This window comes from Hakea prostrata, chromosome 1 (genome assembly GCF_041222555.1).
Source record: "Hakea prostrata isolate BN-2017 chromosome 1, UWA_Hpros_2, whole genome shotgun sequence".
Lineage (NCBI taxonomy): Eukaryota > Viridiplantae > Streptophyta > Magnoliopsida > Proteales > Proteaceae > Hakea > Hakea prostrata.
Genome location: NC_142600.1, coordinates 27,282,814 through 27,296,609, shown reverse-complemented (window position 1 = coordinate 27,296,609; position 13,796 = coordinate 27,282,814). Strand labels below are relative to the sequence as shown.

General features: G+C 32.1%; 1 long non-coding RNA gene across 23 annotated transcripts in view; it reads right to left on the bottom strand.

Annotated features, from left to right (window-relative positions):
- Nucleotides 1-13,796, bottom strand: part of LOC149028555 (uncharacterized) — a 59,292-nt gene that overhangs the window by 14,757 nt on the left and 30,739 nt on the right. For 19 of the 23 annotated variants that reach the window (XR_016170264.1, XR_016170273.1, XR_016170262.1 and 16 more), the window contains one exon: nucleotides 1-13,796. This exon is cut by the window's left edge and continues 14,757 nt beyond it. This is a non-coding gene — a long non-coding RNA (uncharacterized LOC149028555). The other 4 variants (XR_016170270.1, XR_016170286.1, XR_016170289.1 and 1 more) reach the window with 4 other exon arrangements.

Genomic DNA, 13,796 nt, shown 5'->3' with positions numbered 1-13,796 from the left:
TATTCAATAGATAGTAGCATGCAATCTTGTCCTTTTGTTGATAAACCCTTCGTTAAGGTACTATATTTTTCCATCCAAAATTACCCTCCACATCCAAGCACTCCAAGTTGTTTTGCCTAGATTTGTGTTATGTACCCTTCTGGCAGCCACACATCAACTGTTAAGGACATTTCCACACCAAAAATTTCCAAAATATCCAACTAGAAGCATTCCAGCACATTCATCAGGAGATGAATGCTTTCAAGAAGGGGAGTATTGATGTGAACATACACTAGCTTTGGTTGAACCCCAAAGTGGGCCCTAAAAACACCCAAACATGCTAACCAAACTGTATTCCAAGGGTATTTTGGTCATTTTTCAGCCCTTCTATGGCTCAAAAAGGGTCTCGTTGGAACCCCCTCGTTCCAAGGTTATGGAAATTGAAATAAAGAACAATATAATCACATGAAATTTGAAAGGAAAACCACGCTCCCTATTTTAATACCATTGCATGTGTCAATCTAATACTCCAACAAATATCTTAAGATTCCAAACTTGACCTGAAGAGAGAACAAATTTAATAGGTCAACACTAACTTCAGCGCTCAGAATTTTAAACTTAAATAGATATCAAGATAAAGTTTTAAGAAAGAGGCACAAACATGATTTAACAAACAAGAAACCCCTCTAGTCCCATACCCGCATGCTCAATAATTATTTACTATGCTTTATTGTCTCTAAATGCACCAGTCTGCGCATCTGGGAATCGTAATGCAAACAATTCAAACAAATGAAAAGTCGTATTTTTAAGAAATAAGAAACCACAAAAACGAAAAACGAAAAAAAAAATACTTTAGTCCATAGATGTTGAGATTGAGATCTGTTTAAACAATGTACATAAGCCCATATGCCACCAAAAAAGGGGTATTCAGTGCACTGTAACTCCCACCATTGCTAGGGCTAGAGACGGTCAAAACAAATTTGGCATTCCCATGCTATCCCAAATAGGTTGTGTAACTAACAAGGCAACAAAAGATTATATTTACAGATTCAATAAACTATCACATAGATACATATAATTATCCTATGCAAAATAGATCCACTCAAAATCATGTCCTTAATTCACACACAAACTTGAACTAAATTCAGTTAAAATCTGAACACAAATAATTAGACAAATATTATTGAACTGATACTCACTAAAATAGAGGAAAATCAAATCAACTCACATAATGCTGCAATAGATATGCATACTCACTCTCTACAGCTGGGGATATCATGTCCTTGATACACAATCAATCATTAACAATAAATAAATGCAACAAAGAAGTGCTCATTTAAAAACCATTAAACTAATTGAAAACCAAAAGCAAATCACTTAATAAATTAACAATCATTAAGTATGGGATACACACAATTTATGAAGTTTGGGAGAAAGATCACGATCTTTCCACTAAAACTGATCACTCGTAGATTCCTTTCTCCCCACAATATGAAAAATACCCCCAGTTAATGCCATGCACATCCTTTAAATTCACTCATAAGAATCATGCAACCAAATAGCATCTATATAGGTATGAAGTAAGACTTTTATATCTCAAAAATAGATAAAGAATAAACCCCTTTGACAAAGCTTTACAAATCAATAGTAGACTTAGGTTAATGCAACAACTAGACAAGTGGTTAGAAACTAAGAGGAGTGGACAATGCAAGACGATATAAGGTTAAATCATGACACCATACCTACTTTGTGGTGTATATCCTATGATTTTAGACAACAACAATAATTTCAACAATAGCACATTCAATAACATAAAATTTCATAAGGCTAACAAAAAAAAAAAAATCCAATCCTTAATGATATCAAAACACATGACTATTTCATTCTCTTAAACATATGATGTATGAATACCAACTTTGAGATTCATCATAGTGGCAAATACTTATGATACCTAACCTAGAGAGAAACCGTATATGACCAAATCGAACAAAAACATCTATGACTCATTCTAAACTTGTTACCTAAATCCAAAATATATCCAAACGTAGAACACAAATAAGTTTCACGTCTTTGAGATTAACCATAATCCACCCTAATAGCACAGAGCAACCACAAACTAATAGACACATTGCTCACATCCACATCATAATAAAAAAATAAGGACAACAAAAGATTATAAAAAACCATCATATAAATACATATACTCATCTTTTGCAAAACGCATCCACTCAAAATCACGTCCATGATTCACGCACAAACATGAAGAGAATAATCCAGTGCAAGTCTTCACATAACTGACCTACTGACCACTAAACTAATGGAAGAACATATCGACTTGTATAATGTCACAATAGGAACACGTAACACACTCCCTGTTTCCAATACTATTGCACAAGTTAATCTAGAATACTTTAACAATAGATACTTAAGATTTAAAATGACTTGAAGAGGAAACAAATTCAATAGTTCAACACCAACATCAGCATTGTAAATATCAAAGTGAAGAAATATTAGGACATAATTTTACCAAAGAAGGAGAGACATGATTATTCGAACAAGAAGCTCCTCTAGTCCCATAACCACAAACTCATTAATTATTTACTATACAATAGTATCTCTAAATGCATAAGCCTACAAACGCCCATAATCATAATACAGCAATTGGGCATTTCGAACAATTAAATGAAAACATGTATTTCAATAAATAAGGAACCAAATAAATAGACAGAGAAAGATACTCTAGGCCATAGATGAGTTGAAATGAAGAATACACCAGAGATATATGTTAGAAAACCAAACAAATAGCTCGGAAAAAAAAATACTCTAGTCCGAAAATGAATTAGAATAAAGAAGACACTAGAGATATAAGTACCTAAACCCACATGCCATTATTGCTTGCGCAACAATTCAAAAGCCAACATGCCTACACAAAAATTCAAAAACTACACCAGCAAGAGTCCATGAAGTATAGTATCAAGGACAACATGACTTCATTAGTCAAATAAAGAAAACATATAACTACACACACTTTAAAAGGAAAACCACACTTTAGAATATTTCAACAATAGATATCTAAGATTCTAAATTTAACCTGAAGAATAAACAAAATCAATAGTTTAGCACCAACTTCAATGCTCTAAATATCAAATTTAAACAAAAAAGGATAAAATTTTAGGAGAGGAGGAAAAACATGTTTATCATAAGAAGAGCTCCTATATTGCCAAAAACCACATACTCATTGATTATTTACTATGGTTAATATCTCCTAATGCACTAGTCTACAAACACCAATAAATGCAATGCAAACAATTAGGTTTCTTATAGAACAAAGAAACCCCAGAATTAATAACCTCGACCCAATCACAAATAACCAACTTGCCTACACAACAATTCAAAAACTACACCAGCGAGAGTCCACGAAGTATAGTACCAAGGACATCATGACTTCAGTAGTCAAATAAAGAACACATGACTACACAAACTTTAAAAGGAAAACCACACACTATAATATTCCAATGACAGATATCTAAGATTCCAAATTTGACCTGAAGAATAAACAAAATCAATAGTTTAGCACCAAGTTCCAAAGCTCTAAATACAAAAAAAGGATAAAATTTTAGGAAAGGAGGAGAAACATGATTATCACAACAAAAGCTCCTCTATTGCCAAAACCACATACTCATTGATTATTTACTATAGTTAATATCTCCTAATGCACGAGTCTACAAACACCATGAAATGCAATGCAAACAATTAGGTCTATTATTGAACAAAGAAACGAGAACTCATAATTCAAGAAATAAGAAACCAAATAAATAGAGGGAAAATAAATACTCTTCTCCATAGATGAGTTGAGATGGAGCCAATAAAGATATTTATTAAAAAAATGTACATAAACCCACATACCACCTAAAAAAAGAGGAGTATTCAGTGGACTGCAACTCCCATCATTTCAAGGGCTAGGGAGGTTTAAAATAACCTATGCCTTCTCATGCTATCTCCAATAGGCTGTGTACAAATTAATACCATCAAAAGATTATTATACAAATAAATACATATACTTATCCTCCAAAAAATAGATGCTCTCATAATTATTTCCTTGATTCACACACAAACCTAAAGAAGAAAATATGATGCAAGTCTAAAGACCAAGAGCTAAATGAAAATTACCAAACTAAAGTAAACATCACTAAAATAAAGGAAAATCATATCGATTTGTATGGTGCAGCAATAGATATGCACATTCATTCTCTCGCAGTAGGGGATATCGTGTCCTTAATACACAAACAATCCTAATAAGAAGCAAATTCAACCAGAAAAGAATGCCTTTATAAAACCATTAAACCATTCAAAAACAATAAAGGATATCTTTTAATGAACTAATGATCGTTAAAATGGGATAAACCAAATTTATGAAGTTAGGTCCAAAGATCACTCACTACCCGGCCACATGCACCAGCCACAAAAATAAATCACCCAGAGAGTCCTTTTACTCTCTCTCTCTCTCTCTCTCTCTCTCTATATATATATATATATATATATATATATATATATATATAAATTAAAAAAAAAAACTAATTAATTCCCCTGCACATCCTTTGCTTTCGCACACAAGAATCATGCAACCATAAAGCACCCATAGTAATATGAAGTATAACTACAAGTCTGCAATGCAACTCAAAAATGGATAAAGAATAAAACCCTTTCCCAAAGCTTTACAAACCAATAGCGTACTTCAGGAGACACATCTACAATGCCAACGTGCTAGAACCATGTTTTATCTTGAAGTCAAACCATCTTGAAAGAAAATTGCAATTAATTAGTGTGTATAGATTGTCCACAACAACCAACGCTTTTGGAAGTACCTTGAACCAATACCACAACTCCTATTATTGCGATGGCAAGGGACAACCAAAATAAATTAGCATTCCCACGCTTTCTCGAATAGGCTATGTAATGAAGAAGGCAACAAAATTTTATATTTACAAATAAAATGTACAATTATATCAATAAATATACTTATCCTCTGCAAAAAAAGATCAACTCAAAATCATGTCCTTGATTCACGCACAAACCTAAAGACCTAAATTCAATGAAAATCTAAACACAAATAACTAGATGAAAATCACATTACTGAATCAATGATCACTAGAATAGCGAAAAATCAAATAGGCAAGCAAAAAGCACAATAGATATGCATACTCATTCTTTGCAGGAGGGGATACCATGTGCATGACACAACCAATCTTGAACAATAAGCACTCATTCAAAGACCATTGAACCATTTAAGAACCAAAAGAGAATCACTTAATAAATTAACGATCATTAAATATAAGATAAACAAAATTTATGAAGGTTGGCAGAAAGATCACGGCTTGGTCAGATGCACCCTTCACAAAAACAGATCTCTCAATAATTCATTTCTCCCTACAAAATGAAAAATACCCCTAGTTAATGCCCTACACAACCTTTAATTAGCATCCATACTAATATGAAGCATGACTGCCATTAACTAAAAAACAGATAAAAAATAAAACCCTTTGACAAAGCCTATTAAATCAACAATGTATTTAGGAGCCACAATTGCAATGCTAATGGGATAGAGCAATCATTAGTCCATATGTTGTCCACCACAAGCAATTCTTTTGGAACCAACTTGATCCAACAACTAGAAAAATGGATAAAAACTGATAAGGATGTATAACGTAAGATGATATAAGGTTAAATCAAGACGTCATACCTACTTTTTTATGTATATTCCTATGATTTCAGTAACAATTTTAATAACATGAAATTTTATAAGGCTACCAAGGAAAACATCCAATCATTAATGACATCAAAACACATGACCATTTCATATATGATGTACAAATATCAACTTTAAGATTCATCATAGTGGTAGATACCCGCGATTCCTAACCCAACGAGAAACCATATTCAATTAAATCAAACAGAAACATCCATGACTCATTCTGAATTTGTTACCTAAATACAAAATACATTCGAACGTAGAAACCAAAAAAAAGTTCCATGCCCTTGAAAATGATCATAATCCACTCCATATAAATAATTTACGCACCTTCAACCATTAGTACAGAGCAACCACAAACTAATAGACACCTTGGGCACATCCAAATCATAGTAACAAATAAGGACAGCAAAAGATTACGTTTACATAATAAAAAACCATCATATAAATACGTACTCATCTTTCGCAGAACGCATCCACTCAAAATCACGTCCATGATTCATGCACAAACCTGAAGAGAATAATCTAGTGCAAGTCTTCACATAACTGAACTAATGACCACTAAAATAATAGAAGATCATATCAACTTGCATAATGTCACAACAGGAACATATAAACCACTCCCTGTTTCAAATACTATTGTATAGGTCAATCTAGAATACTTCAACAATAGATATCTAAGATTCAAATTTTAACCTGAAGAGGCTCAACATCAACACTGTAAACATTAAAGTTAAAATATTAAGATAAAATTTTAAGAAAGAAGAGAAATGATTATCCAACCAAGAACCTCCTCTAGTCACATAACCACAAACTCATTAATTATTAACTATGAGATAATCTCTCTAAATGCATTAGCTTGCAAACACCAGGAACCGTAATACAACAACTAGGCTTATTAACGAACAAAGAAATGAAAAAAAAAAGTATTTTAAGAAATAAGAAACCAAATAAATAGACAAAAAAAGATACTCTAGTCCATAGATGAGTTCAACCGAAAAAGACACTAGAGATATACGTTAGCAAACCAAATAAATTGACGGAAAAAAGATATCCTCTAGTTCATAAATGAGTTGAAATGAATTACACTAGAGATATATGTTAGCAAAATTAACCTAAATCAACATCCCACCTAAAAAAGGGCATTCTATAGCAGCTCCCATTGTTGCTTGGGCTAGAAGGTTAAAAATAACTATGCCCTCCCCATGCTATCTCGAATACGCTATTTAATCAACAACGAAAGCAAAAGATTATAAATACACAAACAATACTAAACAAGAAGTAAATTCAATGGAAAAAAAGTCATTTTCATTTAAAATACATTAATCCCTGCAAAAAGCCAAAAGAAACTATCATAATGATTCAACGATCAATAAATGTGGCTTTAAGAAAAGGAGACTTCTTTTAAGAAATCCTTGTACCCAAGCCATTCCTAATCCGAGAATTAATAACCTCCACCCAATCATAAATAACCCACATGCCTAAGCATCAATTCAAATACCACATCAGTGAGTCCACGAATAGTAAGGACAGCATGACGGCAGTAGTCAAATAAAGAAAAACAACACAAACCTTAGAAGGAAAACCACACTCCCTGTTTCAAGTACTTTTCCACAAGTCAATTAGGAATATTCCAACAATCATATCTAAGATTCCAAACTTAAGCTGAAGAAGAAACAAATCAATAGTTCAGCACCAAATTCAACGCTCTAAATACTAAATTTAAATAGAAAACAGAAAAAAAAAATTTAGGAAAGGACAAACATGATTACCACAACAAGAGCTCCATTGTGCGCAAAACCACATACTCATTCATTATTTATTATGTGTTAATGTCTCCTAATGCATGAGTCTACAAACACCAAGAAAAGTGATGTAAACAATTAGGCTCATTACTGAACAAAGAAATGAAAACTCATATTTCTAGAAATAAAAAACCAAATAAACAAACAAATTAGAAATAATTCTCTCCATAGAAGAGTTGAGATGGAGCAGTCAAAAAAGAAATCTATTAAAAAAATTGTACAGAAACCTACATGCCACCTAAACAAGAAAGTATTCAGTGCACCGCAGCTCCCATCATTACTAGGGCTAGGGAGATTTAAAATAACATTTGCCTTCTCATGCTATCTCGAATATGCTCTAGATGATACATCAAAATAGATGGTATTCCAAATTGTATCTATAGATCGAGATTTGGAAGTCCATCTACGAAGGTTGCGCTCCCATCAAAGATGATGAATCAAGGCACAAAACACTAGCTTACCGATCCGATCGCAAATGGAGGTACCTGAAAAGTTTCTCAAAATCCAAGTCCAATCTCGCTCAAACCCAAAGGAACGCCTCGAACATGGCCATATGGAGGCAATGGCTCCCCAGATAGATCCTGGAGAAAGGGCAAGAGAATAAAAGATGCTTAAGGTTCTCCCTTCCTGACCAACAAAAGAAGCAGTTAGGATTTACAGGGATGTGGCGTCTAATGAGGAAGGATTGAGTATCAAATAGTAAGCAGTTAGGAAGGATATGTATATAAATAGATGTGGCGGCTTATTAGATATACATATCCCCAAAAAAATAGATACTCCCATAATAATGTCCTTGATTCACACACAGACCTAAAGAAGAAAATTTGATGGAAGTTTAAACACCAAGAAACTAGACAAAATTTACCGAACTGAATTAATTATCACTAAAATAATGGAAAATCAAATTGATATATATGGTGCGGCAACAAATATGCATATTCATTCTCCCGCAGCAGGGGATACAAACGATCCTAAAAAAAAGTAAATTAAACCAGAAAAAAAGCCCATTTAAAACCACTAAACCATTCAAAAACACAAAAGGAAATCTCTTAATGACTTATTAATCATTAAATATGGAATAAACCAAATTTATGAAGGTTGGTACAAAGATCACTGCCTGGTCACATGCAACAGCCACAAAAATAAATCACCCGAAAAATCCTTTCTACACTATAATATAAAAAATAAACCCCTAGTGCCCATGCACATCTTTGCTTTCACTCACAAAAATAATGCAACCAAATTGCACCCTTAGTAATATGAAGTATAATTGTTATATAACTAAAAAATAGATGAAAAATAAACCCTTTCACAAAGTTGTACAAGCCCACAGGGCACTTAAGGAGATAAAACCACAATGCCAATGTGCTAAAACCACGACTCATCATGAAGTCAATAGAGATATTTGTTAAAATAATGGAGTGTATACTCATAGACAAGTCGAAATGGAGACAATAGAGATATCTGTTAAAAAAATGCACATAAGCCCACATGTCACCAAAAAAAAAAGAAAAAGGTGTATTTGGTGCACCGCAACTCCCATTATTGCTAATGTTAGGGACACTCAAAATAAATTTAGCATTCCCATGCTATCTCAAATAGGTAGTGCAATGAAGAAGACCACAAAATCTTATACTTACAGACATGTACCATTGTATAGATACACATACTTATCCTCCGCAAAAAAGATCAACTCAAAATCATGTCTCGATTCATGCACAAACCTGAAGACCTAAATTAAATGAAAATCTAAACACAAATAACCAGATGAAAATCACAATACTCAATTAATAATCATTAAAATAGACAAAAATCAAATAGGCATGCATAAAGCGCCATAGATATACATACTCATTTTCCGTAGGAAAGGATATCATGTCCTTGATACATATACGATCTTGAACAATTAAGTAAATTCAACAAAAAAGTGCTCATTTGAAAACCATTTTTAATCCAAAAAAGAATCACTTAATAAATTAACAATCATTAAATATGGAAAAAACAAAAATTATAAAGGTCGGGAGAAAGATCACGACCGGGTAAGATGCACCCTCCAAAAAAAAAAAACCCCTAATTACTTAGAAATTCCTTTCTGCTCTACAAAATGAAAAATACCCCTAATTAATGTCATGCACAACCATTAGTTTCACTCATAAGAATCATTAAACCAATTAGCAACCATATTGATATGAAGTATAACATATATAACTCAAAAATAGATAAAGAATAAAACCCTTTGAAAAGCTTTACAAATTGATGGTGTACTTAGAAGACACAGCTATAATGCTAATGTGCTATAATAATCATTAGCGTGTACAATGTCCACTACAAGCAATTCTTTTAGAAACAGTTTGATCAAACAACTTTCAAGTGGTTAAAAACTAATAAGGGTGGACAATGCAAGATGATAAAGGGTTAAATCAAAACATCATACCTGCTTGGTGTATATCTTATGATTCTAGAGCAACAACAACAATTTCAACAATATGAAATTTTATAAGGCTACCAAGGAAAACAATCAATCATTAATGACATCAACACACTTACACACATGACCATTTCATACTCTTAAACATAAGATATACAAATATTAACTTTGACATTCACCATAGCGCTAGATAACCACGATACCCATACCAACAAGAAATCATAAATGACCAAATTGAACAGAAACATCTATGATTTGTTTTGAATTGTTACCTAAATCCAAAATATATTCGAACGCAGAACAAAAGTAAGTTCCATGTTCCTTGAGAATAATCATAATCCACCCCATATAAATAATTTATGACCTTCAACTATTTTAGCACCAAGCAACCACAAACTAATAGAAATCTTGCGCACAGTCAAATCATAGTAACAAATAAGGACAACAAAATATTATATTTATATTTATATAATAAAAAACCATCATATAAATACATCTCATCTTTGCAAAACCATGATTCAAGCATAAGCCTAAAGAGAATAATACAGTACAAGTCATCACATAACTAAACTAACAATAACTAAAATAACAAAAGATCAAATCGACTTGCATAATGTCACAATAAGAACACAAAAACCACACTCCCTGCTTCAAATACTATTACACAGGTCAATATAGAATACTTCAACAATAGACCAACTCTAACCTGAAGAGGAAACAAATTCAATAGTTTAGCATCAACATCAGCATTGAAAACATCAAAATTAAAATATTAAGATATAATTATAAGAAAGAATGGAGAGACATGATTATCCAAACAAGAACATCGTATAGTCCCAAAACCAAAAACTCATTAATTATTTACTAGGCTATAATATCTCTAAATGCATTAGATTGCAAATGCCAAGAAACGAAATAGAATAATTAGGTTTATTATCAAACAAAAAACGAAAACATGCAGTTCATCATGAAATAAGAAAGCAAATAAATAGATGGAAAAAGATATTCCAGTCCACAGATGAGTTGAACTGAATAAGACACTAGAGAAATATATAACCAAACAAACAAATTGACCAAAAAATAAAAATTTAGTCCACAAATGAGCTGAAATGAATTAGACAAAAGAGCTATATGTTAGCAAAATGTACTTAAACCCACATGCCACAAAAAAAAAACCGTATTCAATGTACAACAGCCCCCATTATTGCTTGGACTGGGAGCAAAATAACTATGCATTCCCATGCCATCTCAAATACGCCATTTAACAAACGACAACAAAAGTTTATACATACACAAACAATGCTGAACAAGATGTAAATTTAATTTAAAAAAAAAATACATTAATCCCATAAAAAAGTAAAATAAAATATCATAATGATTTTTTTTTTGGGTAGACATATCATAATGATTCAACATATCATCAAATATGGTTTTAATAAAACATAGACTTCTTTTGAGAAATCATTGTACCCAAGCTATTCCTAATCCAAGAAATAGTAACCTCTGACTCAATCACAAATAACCAACATGCCTAAACAACAATTCAAAAACTACACCAGTAAGAGTCCACGAAGTATAGTATCAAGGATAGCATGACTTGAATAGTCAAAGAAAGAACACATATAACCACACAAGCTTTAAAAGGAAAACCACACTCCTCGATTCAAGTACTATTGCACAGGTCAATCTAGAATATTTAAACGACAGATATCTAAGATTCCAAACTCAAATGAAGAAGAACAAAATCTATAGTTCAACACCAACTTTAATGCTCTAAATATCAAATTTGAGAAGAAAAAAAAAAAGGATAATATTTTATGAAAGGAGGAGAAATACGATTATCACAACAAGAGCTCCTCTATTCCCAAATCCATATACTCATTGATTATTTACCATACATTATTATCTCCTAATGCACAAGCCTGCAAACAACAGGAAGTGTAATTTAAACACTTAAGCTTATTATTGAACAAAGAAATGAGAACTCATATTTTAAGAAATAAGCAACCAAATAAATAGACGGAGAAGAAATGCCCTTCTCCATAGATGAGTTAGGATGGACAAGTCAATAAATATATATATCTATTAAAAAACGTAAATAAACCCACATGCCACCTAAAAAAAAATAGTATTCAGTGCTCCACAACTCCCATTAATGCTAGGGTTAATAAGGTTTAAAATAACTTTCCCCTTCTCATGCTATCTTGAATAGGCTATGCACATGAAAAAAACAGCAAGAGATTATTATACAAATAGATATATATACTCATCCTCCAAAAAACAGATACTCCCATAGTGATGTCCTTGATTCATGCACAAACCTAAAGATGAAAATCTGAAGGAAATCTAAAGACAAAGAAACTAAATGAAAATTAATGAAATAAATTAATGATCATTAAAATACAGGAAAATCGAATCGATTTATTCTCCTACAGCAGGGGATATCATGTCCTTGATACACAAAGAATCCTAATAAGAAGTACATTCAACCAAAAAAAAGAAGTGCCCATTCAAAACCACTAAACCATTCAAAAACAAAAAAGAATATCTCTTAATGAACTAACGATAATCAAATATGGGATCAACCAAATATATGAAGGTTGGTACAAAAATCACTGCCTGGTCATATGCACCAGCCATTAAAGATAAAAACAGCTAGAGAGTCCATCCACGCTTTAAAATAAAAAAAATAAATGCCCCAGTTAATGCCCCTGCATCCTTCACTTTCACTCACAAGAATCATGCAACTAAAAGCACTCGTGGTAGCATTTAAATATAACTGCTATATCACTAAAAAATAGATAAAAGAATAAAACCCCCTAGTTTTTTTTTTTTTTTTTTTAATAGAAATAAAACCCCCTAGTTAGTATGAAGTATAACTACTGTATAATTAAAAAATAGATAAAGAATAAAACATTTTCACAAAGCTTTACAAATTGATAGAGTACTAGAGACACGTACAATACTAATGTGTCAGAACCATAATTCATCATGAAGTCAAACCATCATGAGAAAAATTAGTGACTAGCTAGCGTGTATATCTGTCCACAACAACGAATGCTTTTGGAAGCACCTTGAACCAAAAGGAGAAAAGTAAATAAAAACTAAGCATGGACAAAAGCAAGAAGATATAAAGTGAAAACAAGGCATCATACCTGCTCGGTAGCATATACCCAATAGACAAGTTGAAATGGAGACAACAGAGATAAATGTTAAAAATATGTACATAAGGCCACAAATAAAAAAAAAGGAATATTCGCTGCAACGCAACTCCTATTGTTGCGATGGCAAAGGACAATCAAAATATATTTAACATTCCCACACTTTCTTGAATATGCTATATAATGAAGAAGGCAGCAAAATATTATATTTACAGATATAATATACCATCATCTAGATAAATTTACTTATCCTCTGCAAAAAATATCAACTCAAAATCACGTCCTTGATTCACGCACAAACCTAAAGACCTAAACTCAATAAAAATCTAAACACAAATAACCAAACAAAAATCACATTACTAAATCTATAATCACCAAAATAGAGGAAAATCAAATAGGCAAAGCATAAAGCACAATAGATACGCATACTCATTCTCTACAAAAGGGGATATCATGCCCATTACACACAAACAATCCGAAAAATTAAGTAAATTAAACAACAAAGCGCACATTCAAAGACTTTTAAACCATTTAAGGACCAAAAGAGAATCACTTAATAAATTAACAATCATTAAATATGGGATAAACAAAATTTATGAAGGTTAGCAAAAAGATCACAACCTGGTCAGATGCACCCTCCACAAAAACAAATCACTCAATAATTCCTTTATCCC